At 43.1% G+C, this 15,327-nt stretch overlaps 1 pseudogene; it reads left to right on the forward strand.

The window, feature by feature from the left end:
- The first annotated feature begins 965 nt into the window (after positions 1-965).
- LOC124099007 (apolipoprotein C-I, basic form-like) lies at positions 966-1,346 on the forward strand (annotated as a pseudogene).
- The last annotated feature ends 13,981 nt before the right edge of the window (positions 1,347-15,327 follow it).

The raw sequence follows: 15,327 nt of genomic DNA on the forward strand, positions 1-15,327 counted from the left end.
TTAGTGACCTTTGCTAATAAATTCTTGAACTGATCATAATGGAAGAACAATTTTTTATATTTATTTATTTTTTAGTTGTAGTTGGACACAATACCTTTATTTTATTTATTTTTATATGGTGCTGAGGATCAAACGCAGGGCCTCACATGTGCTAGATGATCACTCTACCACTGAGCCACAACCCCAGACTGGAAGAACTATTTTTAAGCAGGTCATGAGGGAGAAATTATTGAAGTAGACATACTGGATAAGGTATTCTTGTTCCCCAAAGGAATTCAGGGGTCTTTTCTTTTTCTTTTCTTCTCTTTTCTTTTCACCAGGATTGGACCCAGGGGCACTTAACCACTAAGTCACATCCCCAGCCTTTTTTACTTTAAAAAAAAAAAAATATATATATATATATATATATATGTATATGTATATATTTATAATTGGACACAATGCCTTTATTTCACTTATTTATTTTTATGTGGTACTGAGGATAGAACCCAGGGTCTCGTGCATTCGAGGAAAGCGCTCTACCACTGAGCCACAACCCCAGTCCCCTTTTTTACTTTTGAGATAGGGCCCCACTAAGTTGCTTAGGACCTCGATAAATCACTGAGGCAATTGTGATCCTCCTGCCTTGGCCTCTGGAGTAACTGAGATTCAAGGCATACACCACCACGCCCGGCAGGATCTTTTTTGAATTGGACCAAGATGGAAGGACATCCAAGTTCCTGAAATAGTTTTAGACAAAGCTCACCATCTGCCTCTACCTTATCCTTCCACTTTCCCTCTTCTCTCAACTGAGAAAAAGAGTAAGAAAGGGAAAACAGAGAAATTTTTTAAACCAGGATTTCCTACTCAATTAAAAATCCTAAGGATACTGTGGTTCTGGTACATACCCATAATCATGTGACAGCACTCCACTGATACCCACCAGGGACCAGACTGCTCCCAAGCACTGAGCTTCTTCACTTTAAATGGTACCTGTCGACCCCAGCTGTCCTACAACTGATCCACCTCTGGCTGCCGTGAGGCTCATCCTATGACTGTCGGCTCTGGTAGTGGTCCTGTCCATGGTTTTGGAAAGTCCAGCCCCAGCTCAGGCTGCCCCAGACCAGCACCTTGGAACTGAGGGAGTTTTTAAACACCCTGGAGCACATGGCCAGGCAGCCATGGACCACATCAAACAGAGTGACATTCCTGCCAAGACCTGGAATTGGTTTTCTGAGACATTCAACAAAGTGAAGGAGAAACTCAAAGCAAACTTCTCTAGAATGCCTGCAGGACAGAGCCTATACAAAGACTCCCTCCATGATGCCCGAGGTGGCCCCCATCCCATACTAATAAAAATGCTATAAAAATAATAATAAAAGTAATAAATGTTACCTGTCAGTTAGTGATAGGGTACTTGCCTAGCGTGTGTAAAGTCCTGAGTTCCATCCCCTGCACCAAAAGCAAAATCAAACTATGACAAGTGGCCCTGGAAGTATATGCCTGTTATACCAGCAACTCTGGAGGTTGAGGCAGGAGGATAGCCAGTTCCAGGCAGCCTCAGCAATTTAGCAAGGCCCTATTTAGACACACAGAGATGTGCCTGCACAGAGAGAAGGCCATGCCAGGACCCAAGGAGAAGGTGGCCATCTACAAGTCAAGGCAAAAGGCCTCAGGAGAAATCAAAACCACTTCCAGCCTTCAAAACTGTGAGGAAATAAACTTCTGTGTTTAAATCCCCAAGTCTATGGTATCTTGTTATAGCAGCCCTAGGAAATGAATACACTGGCTAGACAATCAGTTGTCTTTCTTACAGGCAAGCACCAACACACCCAACTAGTTTAGGTTAGTTTTTTTTTGTTGTTGTTGTTGTTTTGTACTGGGGATTGAATCCAGGGGCACTTTATCACTGAGTTATATCCCAAGCCCTTTTTATTTTTTTGAGATAGAAACTCGCTAAATTGCCCAGGGCATCCTTAAATTGCTGAGGCTGGCCTCGAACTTGTGATCCTCCTGCCTCATCCTCCCAAATGGCAGAGATTACAGGCATGCACTACCATGCCTGGCTTAGGATAGATTTTTAACATTCAATTGAGGATCTAAAGACCCTAATCCAGTTAAACAAATAAAGCACTAATGTGTCAGTAAAAATCTGAACTGAACTTTCAACTAAACCCTAACACTTCGTTTATTAACAAGCATCATGGCCATTATTATAGGTGATGTGCCCTAGATGATGGCCCTTACTTATGTGCCCTATATTGTTCTAAGCCCTGTCCTTGGAAATTCATTTAACCTTCACAAAACCCCGTGGGGCAGTATTATGTTACAGATGAAGAAACTGAGGCATAGACAGGTTGAGTTACTTGCAGGAGGCTGTGTAGATAGCACATTGGAGCTGTGATCCCAACATCTTTGCTTTTAACTAGTAACCCATGCTGCTTCTTTAATTAATAGATCTAATAGTTGTTACCCCTCCCTCACCAAACACTCAGCAGTGCAAAGTAGGAGTAATCTACTTAGACCTGGACTTAAAACACCTAACTCCGGCCAGGCACAGGGTTACAGTTATATAATGCCAGAAGAAGCTCCAGAGGCTAAGGCAGGAGGATGGCAAATTCAAGGCCAGAACTGGCAATTGAGCAAGGTCCACATCTCAAAATGAAAAGGACTGGATTTGTAGTTCAGGGGCAAAGCGCTCCAGATTCAATCCCCAGTCAGGGGCGAGGTGGGGAGGGGACCTAACTTCCGATTCAAGCTCTATTGGTATTCTTCCAGGAAGTTTCCCTATCTGAATAATAGACACCAGAATATGTGCCTGCTCTGGGGGTCAACAGAGATAATGGTACAAAGATGCTAGCAGGTGGGATTAGCCTCAGGCATTGCCCGACTGTTTACTAGTCCTTTTATCTCAGTCCCACCAGGGGTTTCCACCCCTTTCCAGCTGTCTCGCATCTGCAATGCATGCAGATGCAATCCTGCCTTTCTTACGGGTCCCTTAGTCCTTGCCCTCAGTAAACCCAACTGAGGACGAGGAAGAGGAGTCGCTGGACTGTGGAAACCTTTTGCAGAGAAGCCTACGGGGGGGGGGGGGGGCGGGGGCGGGGAAGCCAACAGGTTAAAGTTAGGCAAGCACAGACCAGATCCCTCCTCTGTCAGTCCCCTGTGGGGCCCACAGAATCATAGAGACCCTCCTTCCCACACCCAGTTTCCCAAAGTGTAATTCAAGCTCTTCGCCCCTGCCCCCGCCCCCGCCCCGCTTGCTCCAAATGTCCTAAAGCCAGATCGGCGCTGGCCTCAGTACAGTTTGGGCCTCTTGGAACCACAATTGGGTTTTTATTTTGTTTTTACTTTTAGCCTTAAAAAAAAAAACAAAAACAAAACAAACAAAAAAAACTTTCACTTATTTACATTTTTGTGTGTGCTGGTGCTGGGATTTTAATCCAGGGCCTCAGGCATGATAGGAAAGTGCTTACCCCTGAGCTACCCCCACCCCGCCCCCGCGCGCCCTTGGAATCACGACCCATAATGCGAATCCACCCCTGGGACTTCAGCTCTGCCTTGTCCTCGCCTTTGCCATCCTCCTATCCTGGCTAATAGAGGCATTTCATGAATTTCCTTCTAGTCTTGTTAAAGAGACAGCACTTTAAAAGCCTGCTTCTGATATCTGCATTGCCCCCGTGAAGTTGCTGCTCCCGTGCGTGACTGCAGCTGCGCCGGCGTCTGGGTCTAAACAGTCTCATCTCGACCCTCAGCACCCCTCCCCCTCCTTGCAGAGGGCTTTCACCACCAGGGGAGGAGAGGAGGAGCGCAGAGCTTTACCACTAGAGACTGGCGCCAATCTGAACACATTCAGAGCCATTGGATCCCCACCCCCATGGTTTCTTTCTATACTATTAAAATTCGCCCCCCCCCCCAATTCTGAGCTTAACATTTGCTTTTTTTCTTTTCTTTTTCTTTTTTTGCCAGGGTCTCACTAAATTGCCCAGGCTGGCCTTAAATTTACCATCCTCCTATCTCAGCCTTCGGAGTAGATGGGATTACAGCTGTGCTGCCCCACCCTTCTTCTGTACTACTAACATTTGCAAAGCAAATGATAAAAATTCTACGGGCTGAGCTAAAATCAGTGCACATTCTCTAATTGTGTTGTGTGGCCAACAGGATCTTGCTTTTCTTTCTCCTCTTTCTCATGAAATAAATAATCCAAGAAATGGCGCAATTTTTTTTCTTTTTCTTTCTTTCTTCCTTTCTTTTTTTAATGACCAGTTACACACTAACTCCTGGTGTTGATTGCCCCTGCCAGTTAATGAGCACGGCCTCTACTATGTCAGACTATCCAGGTAAATATAGCACACACCTGAGAATACATCTGGCCAATCCCCAGCATATCCTTCTGCCACTCTGCAAGTGGATGCTAAATAGTACATGTCCAAGTGACAATTGATCTGGAAACTCACAATCTAGATTTTTTTTTTTGGGGGGGGGAATGTTTACTGGGGATTGAACTCAGAGACCACTGAGCCACATCCCCAGCCTTATTTTGTATTTAATTTAGAGACAGGGTCTCACTGAGTTGCTTAGCCTCACTGTTGCTGAGGTGGCTTTGAACGCTGATCCTTCTGCACCAGTCTCCAGAGCTGCTGGGATTACAGGCATGCGCCATCCTGGCTGGCACCATCTAGATTTTTAAAGTAACAAATTGTAGACCATTGAAATATGCAGCAGACCATGTGCAATTGGGGTGGATTTTTGTTTGTTTGGGGGTACTGGGGATTGAACCCAGGGGTGCTTTACCACTGAGCCACATCCCCAGCCCTTTTTATGTTTTGTTTTGCAACAGGGTCTCTCTGAGTTGCTGAGGGTGGGTTTGAACCCGTGATCCTCCTGCCTCAGCCTCCCCAGTTGTTGGGTTTACAGGGTGCACCACGACATCCGGCTGCAATTGAGCTTTTACATTTATTTCAGTTTGGAGGACCCCCATACATAATGGCCCTCAAAAGTTCTGGAGTGTGAGAGAGCTAGTTGAGGTTTCACGTCCCTGAGACATTCACCAACACTGAACATCCATCCCTCTCATGCTGGTTTTTACAAAGAAAATTATTCTCTCCCCTGTCAGGTTAGATCACAGTAACTTGTTAGTTCTGATCTTCTCATTGAACTGTTCCTCTTCTTTGCTAGGTCCTCATCGATTTGGTGTTTTTTTTTTTTTTCACAGTATAGTTTTTAATGTTTTAAAAGCAATGTTGTAGTGCCCCCTACTGGAATATCCTATTAGTAGCTATTTGTGAAGAGAATTTGCTATTTTTAGAGAAAAGGTAATAAACTTCACCAAAAAAGTTTAAAAGGAGAGTCTGTTATTTACTTCCTTTTTCCCCTTGTAGGTAGATTGAACCTAGGGTCACTTTACCACTGAGCTAAATTCCCAGCGCCTTTTATTTTATTTTGAAACAGGGTCTTGCTAAATAGCTGAGACTGGCCTGGAACTTTCTGGAACTTTCAATTCTCTTGCCTCAGCCTCCCAAATAGCTGGGATTACAGGTGTGTGCCACCACACCCAGCACAATTATAGTAATTATTGAAGTCGATCTGTGTATTGATTTTATTATGATAATGCCCTAAATTCCCATAAGGATAGTAGATGGATACATCGTGCCACATGAGATCAGTACAGTTCACAAGAATAGGAACCAAGTCAAACAGGCCAGTGGTGGGAGGGCTATCAGAGCTGGAACTATAAATATTACGAATTAAATAGAAGAAAAACTTTGTCCCTAATAAAGCAAACCAGAATAATTTTGCAACATCAACCTGCACATGGAAACAACCCGGCCCCCCATTCTGTTTGGATACGATGCAGAGCCAATCAGGGTAAAAGAGACCCTGTATGGTCAAGCAATCCCTGTCCACTCTCAGAACAAGGAAAGCAAATACAAGCAAACCTCCAAGTCACTTCCCACAGCCAAGTAGTGCCTGCCTGCAGAGGAAGGCATCGGGCCCAGGGGTGGACACATGGCTACTCAGTGATTCAGTGATTTCCCATTCAGCAATGGGTGGGCCCATTTTTGCAAAGCCAGAAGGAAGCTACGCACACAGATTCATGTAGAAGAAGAGGAAGAGGAAGAGGAAAGAAAGAAAGCAAAAGCACCTAGTGAAGCCACATAATCTTGTGCCAGATTTGAAAGATTAGCTCTGACAGCGAAAAGTACTCTCACTGTATAACATCTTCAAAACCAGGGAAGCTTCCCAGGAAATTCTAATTGCCTAAAATGGTCTTCTGTTAATTCTTCAAGGGTGTTCTAAGCTGTTTTCAGTCCTTGGGGTTTTAAAAAAAGGATGATCTTCCTGTCATTTTTTGCCTTCTTATCCTAATTTTGCCTTTATATATTTTTATTTATTTATTTTTGCAGTCCTGGGATTGAACCCAGGGGCACTCTATCACTGAGCTTACATCGTCAGCTTCTCTCTCTCTCTCTCTCTCTGGTACTGGGGATTGAACTCAGGGCACTTGAGCACTGAGCCACATCCTCAGCCCTATCTTGTATTTTATGTAGAGACAGGGTCTCACTTATTTGCTTAGTGCCTCCACATTGCTGAGGCTGGCTTGAACTCGTGATCCTCCTGTCTCAGCCTCCTGAGTTGGTGAGATTACAGGGGAGAGCCACCACACCTGAATCCTAAATTTACTTTTAAAATTCATTTGAAGCAAAAGAAACATTTGAAGCGTATTTTGTTATGTAACTTTTATTTCTGTCACTTACCTTCACCTCTTGCTTTTCAAATCTGTTTAGTAAGAAGTGAACAAGAGAACATTTAATCAAGACATATGGTTAAAATGTCCAAAACCATGGAATGTCTCAGTGTGTTCTGCCAAAATCTTAGGTATTTTAGCTTCAATTTTAATAACTGCCATTATTAGTCACACTGTAGTGGAGAAAGCCGCTTTAACTGACAGTTCTTCTTTTTTTAAATATTTTTAGTTGTCAGTGAACTTTTATTTTATTAATTTACATGTGGTGCTGAGAATCAAACCCTGTGCCTCACACATGCTAGGCAAGTGCTCTACCACTGAGCCACAACCTCAGCCCTGACAGTTCTTTTAAACCTAAACCTACTGATGATAATTCACAGGAACTAGACAATTTGAAGACCAGTGTTGTCTCCATGGTTGATTTCTCCTAAAGTCAGAAGGTTCAGCTCTTGCTCTAAGGGAAGGGAAGACTCAGGAAGAATAATTTTTTTTTTTATACTGGGTATTGAACTCAGGGTCACTCAACCAGTGAGCCACATCTCCAGTCCTATTTTGTAATTTATTTAAAGACAGGGTTTCACTGAGTTGCTTAACACCTTGCTTTTGCTGAGGCTAGATTTGAACTTGTGATCCTCCTGTCTCAGCCCTTCCCAGCCTCTGGGATTACAGGCCTGAGGTCCAGCAGGAAGAATACTTTTTATAACCAAGTCTATTAAAGTTCAGATCACTGGCCTGGGGCTGTAGCTCAAGGTAGAGCATGTGTTTAGCATGCCAGAGGCCCTGCATTCCATCCCCAGCACCTGGGGGAGGGGGGAGTAAAAGGGCAAATCATTCTTACTGCATTCTGTAGTATTGCTAAATACTTAGCTCAAAGAAAAGAATAAAAATAGGCTATCACCTACAAATACATGGTGACTTTCACAGTAGGGAATGGATGGAAATATAGAGGCTCCTTGTGTTAAAAGCACAGCCTCTGCCGGAGCTTGGTGGCAGATGCCTATAATTTTAGCGAATTGGGAGGCTGAGGCAGGAGGATTGCAGGTTCAAGGCCAACCCCAGCAATTTAGTGAGACCCTGTCTTAAAATTTAAAAAATAAATAAAAATATAAAGGGTTAGGGATTAACTCAGTGATTAAAGTTCCCTTGATTCAATCCTCAATACCTTCCCTGGGGTGGGGGGATCCCCACAAGTAGTAAAATCTGGAAACTCAAATTTAAAAAGCAGTTCCCAAGCTGGGTGTGGTGGCGCATGCCTGTTATCCCAGCACCTCAGGAGGTTGAGGCAGGAGGACTGTGAGTTCAAAGCCAGCCTCAGCAAAAGTAAGATGCTAAGCAACTTAATGAGATCCTGTCTCTAAATAAAATACAAAATAGGGCTGGGGATGTGGCTCAGTGGTTGACCCTTGAATTCAATGCCAGGTATTAAAAAAAAAAAATAGTTCTTAGGCTGGGAATATAGCTCAGTTGGTAGAGTGCTTGCCTCACATGCATAAGTCCCTGGGTTCAATCCCCAGTACCACACACACAAAATAGTAGTTCCCATCACTTTCTTTTTGTTGACTCCCACCACTAACTTACTCAGAGAAATACTTGATTGCCGTCCCATAGCTATTCAACACAGGGGCTGCATGATGATGCTGTGCCACACCAGCCTGGGGACAATGGAAGACCAGGGCCAGCTGTGCCTGGAGAGTGGAAGGAATGCCCAGAACGATTACTGGCAGGCTGCGTCTTAATGGGGATGGTAAAGAGTCTCCCAGTCAGAGAATGAAGGTGCTCCCTTCATGGGGGGAACAGTATGTGGAAAGGTACAAAGGTGTAAAATTTGCCATTTAATCCATGCCAGGCACTCAACCACTGAGGCACATCCCCAGCCTATTTTGTAATTTATTTAGAGACAGGGTCTCACTGAGGTGCTTAGTGCCTCGCTTTTGCTGAGGCTGGCTTTGAACTCATGATTCCTCCTGTCTCAGCCTCCTAGGCCCGGCTCTTTTTCCTTTTTTCCGCAGGACTGGGGATTGAACCCAGGCCCTTGTGCCTGCTAGGCAAGTGCTCTGCCACTGAGCTACATCCCTTTTTATTTTATTGATAAGTTGCCAAGGCTGCATTTGAATTTAGGATCTTCTTGCCTCAGCCTCCCTTGTAGCTAGATTACAAATTTGCACCACCATGCCTGGAGAAAGTGTTTTTTTAAGTTAGAAATTTTAAATAAGAATGTATCATAGTCAACTCTATGGCATAATAAAAAATCATTCTGGAGCAATTGTGTGATTCATTTTGGGGCACTTCGGATTAAACACCTTCCCTAATCACCTAACCAGCTGCTTTTGGGGAAGACATGAATGGGACGTCTCAGGAGGTGCAAAGTATCTGCTATTGTCTTCACTGTAGACTAAAGTTGAGATCAGGTGTGAGGACTGACAGATCTGGGGTTTGACACCCCCCCCCCTCCCCGCCCGTGCTAGAAACAAGACTGGAAAAACCTAGATGTGGCTGAGCTGCCAGCGTCCCCCCAGTGGAGAAATCAAGAAAATGTACAAAACTGAGAATTTTCAGGACAAGAAAGTAGTTAGAGATTTGCATGTGCTGTGATAGTTTATGGAAACCTTATTGCTTCGTTCTATTTTCATCAAACATCTATTGAATGTCAATTTGGACATGCAAGATTTAAAAACATGCAAACTCAGCTGGGTGCCATGGCGCATGCCTGTAATCCCAGTGATTTGGGAGGCTAAGGAAAGAGCATTGCGAGTTCAAAGCCAGCCTTGGCAACTTAGTGAGACTCTAAGCAACTTTGAGAGACTCTGTCTCAAAATAAAATATGAAAAAGGGCTGGGGATGTGACTCAGTGTTTGAGCGCCCATTGATTCAAACCCCAGTACAAAACAAACAAACAAACAAACAAACAAACAAACTCTATTGTTCGTGCCACTGTCTGGTGTTGATGGTTGGAGCCAAGAAACTTTATGTCTCAAGTGCTGCTGGTTAGAAACCATAACCAGAGGTGATGGGCAAAAAAACAAAAAACAAACAAACAAACAAAAAAAACACAGGAGAAAACTTAAAACCAAAGAATGACAAGGTACCATGACTCAACTTCTGTCTTAAAACATATTCTAGACACGTCTGTCAGACACACACAGGGCTTCCCACACTCTGCTTCCCCCTCTAGAAGAAACTGACCTGCTACCACAGCCCCTGCTCAAGGGAGCTGCTCTGGGCTGGGTGAGGCAGGTTTGACTATGACTGGACAAGAGCGACCGGCAGATCTGATCCAAGGCAGGATTTTTTTTTTTTTGTACTGGGTATTAAAGCTCTAGGGCCTATATCTGCCCCCCCCACACACTTCCGTTTTAAATTGTTAGATGCTGTATTGTAGATGATACATTTTGTGACACATGGCCTTGCTACTGGTAGGTAGAGGGTTAGAAGTCCTGCCACATAATCATGTGTGTGTCCGAATGGGCATTAGTGAAATAGCTGCATTTCCATCTAGTTAACATAAAGGTAAACTAGGTCAGCCTCTCACACGACATTTGCTCCTTCAGGCTCCTGAGGAACTTCCTCAGCATCTCCTAATTCCAGGAAGATCTGTGAGGCACTTATAATGCACTTGTTTTACTGAAAGGAGAAGCTGAAGCCAGACTTCTTGCACATCTCTCTCTCTCTCTTTCTTGCTCTCTGTTTTTTGTTTTTGGTACCAAGGATTGAACCCAAGGGCTTTTAAAAACTAAGGCACATTCCAGCCCTTTTCATTCTTTATTTTGAGACAGGTTCTCACTAGTTTGCTTACAGCCTCACTAAATTGCTGAGGCTGGCTTTGAACCTGTCAACCTCCTGCCTTAGCCTCCTGAGCCACTAGGACTACAGGCATTTGCCACCATGCCTGACTCACATCGCTCTTCTTATACAAATTCAGGTTGCTTTGCAATCAAACCACCACCAAAAAAAAATCAGTCCATATCCCAAAAATGCATACATAGGTTTGAGGTCAAGTATTCAAACTGTATGGTACCTAGCACAACATAGGCATTTGATAAACATAGGAAATCAACAGATAAATGAAAAATGCCTAATCTGATGGGTGCAAATATAGTTTCCTCTGATTAGTTGGTGTTGTGTTTAATTATTTGTGTTGTGTTTAATTATTTTCTCTCACTCCAGACTGAAGTTGCTATTGCTAGGGATAATGTGTGTGTGTGTGTGTGTGTGTGTGTGTGTGTCAGGGATTGAACCCAGGGACAGACTATCACTGAGCCATGTCCCCAGCCCTTTTTATTTTTATTTTTTTTTAATTTTAAGACAGGTTCTTACAAAGTTTCCCAGGCTGGTTTTGAACTTGTGATCCTTCCACCTCAGCCTCCAGAGTCACTAGGATTACAGGTGTGCATTGTAGTGCTGAGAAGGAATAAAACTCATTGAGCCTTCTCTTTAACAGTGCATTTATTAATAACAGGATGTATCCTCAATATAATAAATATCAAAATCCGTGCAAAGTGATAAAAGATAAAAGTAATTGAGTTAGCTGAGAGCACATTTATTAAAACACTGGTATCCTGGCTCTATTTCTACCTCACCCTGGGGAGGAGCAATTTTGAAAATTTCAGATTCCCAAGACTCATCCATGACCCTTTGAAATTGCAGTCTGAGGGCTGGGATTGTGGCTCAGTGGCAAAGCACTGGCCTGGCACGTACGAGGTACTGGGTTCAATCCTCAGCACCACATAAAAATAAATAAATAAAATAAAGGTATTGTATCTACAAAAAAAATGTTTTAAAAAAAGGAAATTGTGGGACTGGGATATAGCTCAGTTGGCAGAGCATCTTGTATGCACAAGGCCCTGGGTTTGATCCCCAGCACCAAAAGAAAAAAAAAAAAAAGAAAGAAAAGAAAAGAAAAAAAGAAATCGTAGTCTGATTGAGACTGAATAAACAACATTTTTTTTTTCTTTTTCTATGCTGAAGATTGAACCTATATCCTCACAAATACTAGACAAGCATTCTACCCCAAGCTACATCCCCAGCCACATTTGGATTTTTGTTTTTTGTTTATGTTTTTGGTACTGGGGATTAAATCCAGGGGTACTCTACCATTGACACTGAGCTTCCTCCCTAGTCCTTTTTATTTTTTATTTTAAGACAGGATCTTGTCGAATTGCCTAGGCCTGACCTTGAACTTGCAATCTTCCTGCCTCAGCCTCCTGAGTTGCTAAGACTACATACGGCATCACTGGGCCTAGCTACCTTTGGATTAACTCTCCAGGTGGCTCCAACATGCCTGTCTGGGCAGGTTTTTTTTTTTTTTTGGTACTGGGGATTGAACTCAGGGACACTCAACCACATCCCCAGCCCTATTTTGTATTCTATTTAGAGACAGGGTCTCACTGAGTTGCTTAGTGCCTTGCTGTTTTTGAGGCTGGCTTGGAACCCATGATCCTACAGGTGTGTGCCACCACACCCAGCCTTGGGCAGATTTTGAAGACCCAGGCAGGGTAACCCTCATCCACAGTAGTGCTTCTCATACTTGCCAGATGGTAGAATCCTCTGAGTGACTTAAGTTAACTTTCCAGCTCTCTGCCTTGGAGATTCCGATCACACATCTGGGGTAGGTCTCAGGAATCTGTTTAAGATGCCTCAAAGGGAATTCTTAGGACCTATTGAGATTACTTATGCTGACTCTGGTCTGCATGCTGAAGGCTAGATAGATGCCCCCTTAAGCTTGTGATTAATTGTTATGTGGCATATTATAGCAAGAGCTAACTCATACTCCATTTCTCAGAAAACTATTAAAGGATTGCTTCATCAAAAGATGAAGTAAACTAAGAAAGAGTAAGACATAGGCTATAAGACACAATACAACTGGCCGGGCGCAGTGGTGCAGGAGGCTAAGGCAGGAGGATCACAAGTTCAAAACCTGCTTGGGTGCTAAGCAACTCAGTGAGAGTCTGTCTCTAATAAAATACAAAATATGGCTGGGGATGTGGTTGAGTGTCCCTGAGTTCAATCCCCAGTACCAAAGGGGAAAAAAAAAGAAAAGAAATAAACAAACAATACAACCATAGGAGAGCAGTATCCTTAAGAAGTTGAAATAACCAGGGCACACGCCTGTCATCCCAGCAGTTTGGGAGGCTGAGGCAAGAGGATTGCAAGTTCAAAGCCAGCCTTAGCAACTTAGTGAGGCCCTAAACAACTTAGAGACCCCAAGTCAAAATAAAAGATGGGCTGGGGATGTGACTCAGTGGTTAAGTGCCCTTGGGTTCAATCCCTGGTACCAAAAAGAAGAAGAGAAGGAGAAGGAGAAGGAGGAGAAGGAAAAACAATAGGCACGCCTGTAATCCCAGAGACTTGGGAGGCTGAGTCTGGAGACAAGTTCAAGAACAGACTCAGCAATTTAGCAAGGCTCTAGGCAACTTAGAGCCTTGTCTCAAAATAAAGAGGGCTGGGGATGTGGCGCAGTGGCAAAGCGGTAAAGTGTCTCTGGACTCTATCCCTAGGTAAAGTGCCTCTGGACTCTATCCCATTCATGTCACTCATGGGGGAGTGACATGAATGGCACTAAGGAAGTGACACGGGTGGCACCTGATGTATCTCAATAGGAGGCTTAAATCGTTTTCATTTTGATCTCTCTATGGCAGTTACAATCTCTTTCTTTTCTGTGCTGGGGATTGACCCCAGGGCTTTAGGCACAAGCATTATCACTGAGCTACATTCCCAGCCCAGTATATCACATCAACAGTGCCTGGTATCTCCTCCAAACCCTCTGTTTTGCCCTCTCTACAACAAATCTTCAGTCTTTTGCCAGGATAGAGTAGGATATATAGACACTTTCCAGTTTCTTAAGCAGATAGTTAATGTCTTTCCTATTTAATCTATACCCTTTCGCTCTCTGTTCCAGGGAAATCTGGTGTAATCAATTACTGATTTTGGTGGGGGAGACAGGGGGACAGAATTCTGTAGTGCAAAACACCAGGGCCCCATTTTCTTGGTTTGCTAATCCCCTATCATCCATCATCTATGCAGCTTGTAAAACTTTTTTGGTCCTTTCTTTCATTCTCTTCAATTTTGTGCTCTTAATGCCTTTTTAAAGAAAAATCCTTTTACTGTCATTGAATGAAGTTTCAGGAAGCAAAGTAGACGGCATGCTTTCAATGTGTTATCTTTAGACACAAATTCTGGTGTAGATGGACATGTCAAAACTGTGTATTATAGAAAGTCTCAAAGACACACAAAATACAAAGAATGTTAATAACCCCCCACTCCATATATAATACATATATGTGTGTGTGTGTATTTTTTAGGGGGGGTACTAGGGATTGAACCCAGGGTGCCTAATCATTAAGCCACATCCCCATCCCCTTTTTATATTTTGTACATTTTGTTTAGAGACAGGACCTCGCCAAGTTGCTTAGAGCCTCAATAAGTTGCTGAAGCTGACTTTGAACTTGCTATCTTCCTGCCTCAGCCTTCTGAGCCCATGGGATTAAAGGTGGCTCCCACTTCCCATATTATCCACTGCCCAGCCTCAACAATTACAGAATTCATGGCCAATCTTATTTCATCCAAATCCCTATCCCTCCTCCTGGATTATTTGGAAGAAAATCATATCATTTCATTTGTAAATGAATAATGGATCTGAAGTGCTTATGTAACTACCTCTAGAGAATGAATTTCTGATTACAGTCCTTCAAATGCTAACTAACCAGAGTGCTAGGTCCTAATTAGGGTACTTCACAAATGTGAACAGCCTCTACGATGTTAATCTATATACACATGCATTGCACGGGCTGTTCATAGGAAAGCGAATCATCATACAGAGCATCTAAAACAGTGAAGCTCAAGGGTTGAGGAGAATTATTGGGTTTTGTTGTCTGACTAGAAGAAGCTTAAGAGACGAGCACTTAGAATTGATAGCTGTGTTTTGCTCTTAGAGTAGAAGAGAGCCATCAGGAAAAGAGGTAATTTGCAAGGAAAGAAGAACTAGAGATAATGTTGAACACACAACAAGAAATATAGACAATTGTTAATGTATGATTGGGGCTCAGAGGGAGGTCTGACTGGGTATTCATACTTAATCATCATTCTTATGGAAATAAGAATTGAAAGCCTGACACAAGTGGATTCTCCAAATGAGCCAGGAAAGGGAACAGAATGACCTGCGTTGAGGAGGGGAGAGAGGAAAAGGTTGACACCTGTTTGACAGAAAGGGAGTTGGGCCATGACACCTGCAATTACATCATGATACTCCATCATGGAGAGCCGGGGAGAACGGGTTGTATATGCCACCATCTCAGACAAAACTCTTAACCCTTGCACCTATTTTAGTAGTCTGGAGAAATCTATGGACTTTCTTAAATGAAAAATATAAAGTAGGTATGATTACAAAGGAAGCCAATTACACTGAAATAGTTCTCAAAATATTTTTAATGTGATACAACAATAAAATTATTCTGATACATTAGATAACAAGATATAGTGGCAGGTATAATGTTTACTGTAATTTTTTTTTCTTTTTTTTTGGAGGGGATATTGGTGACTGAATTTAGGGGCAATTGGCCACTGAGCCACATCTCCAGCCCTATTTTGTATTTTATTTAGAGACA

Source organism: Marmota monax, unplaced genomic scaffold, assembly GCF_021218885.2.
Source record: "Marmota monax isolate L192 unplaced genomic scaffold, Marmota_monax_Labrador192_F-V1.1 WCK01_AAM20220418_F8-fsc00011, whole genome shotgun sequence".
Lineage (NCBI taxonomy): Eukaryota > Metazoa > Chordata > Mammalia > Rodentia > Sciuridae > Marmota > Marmota monax.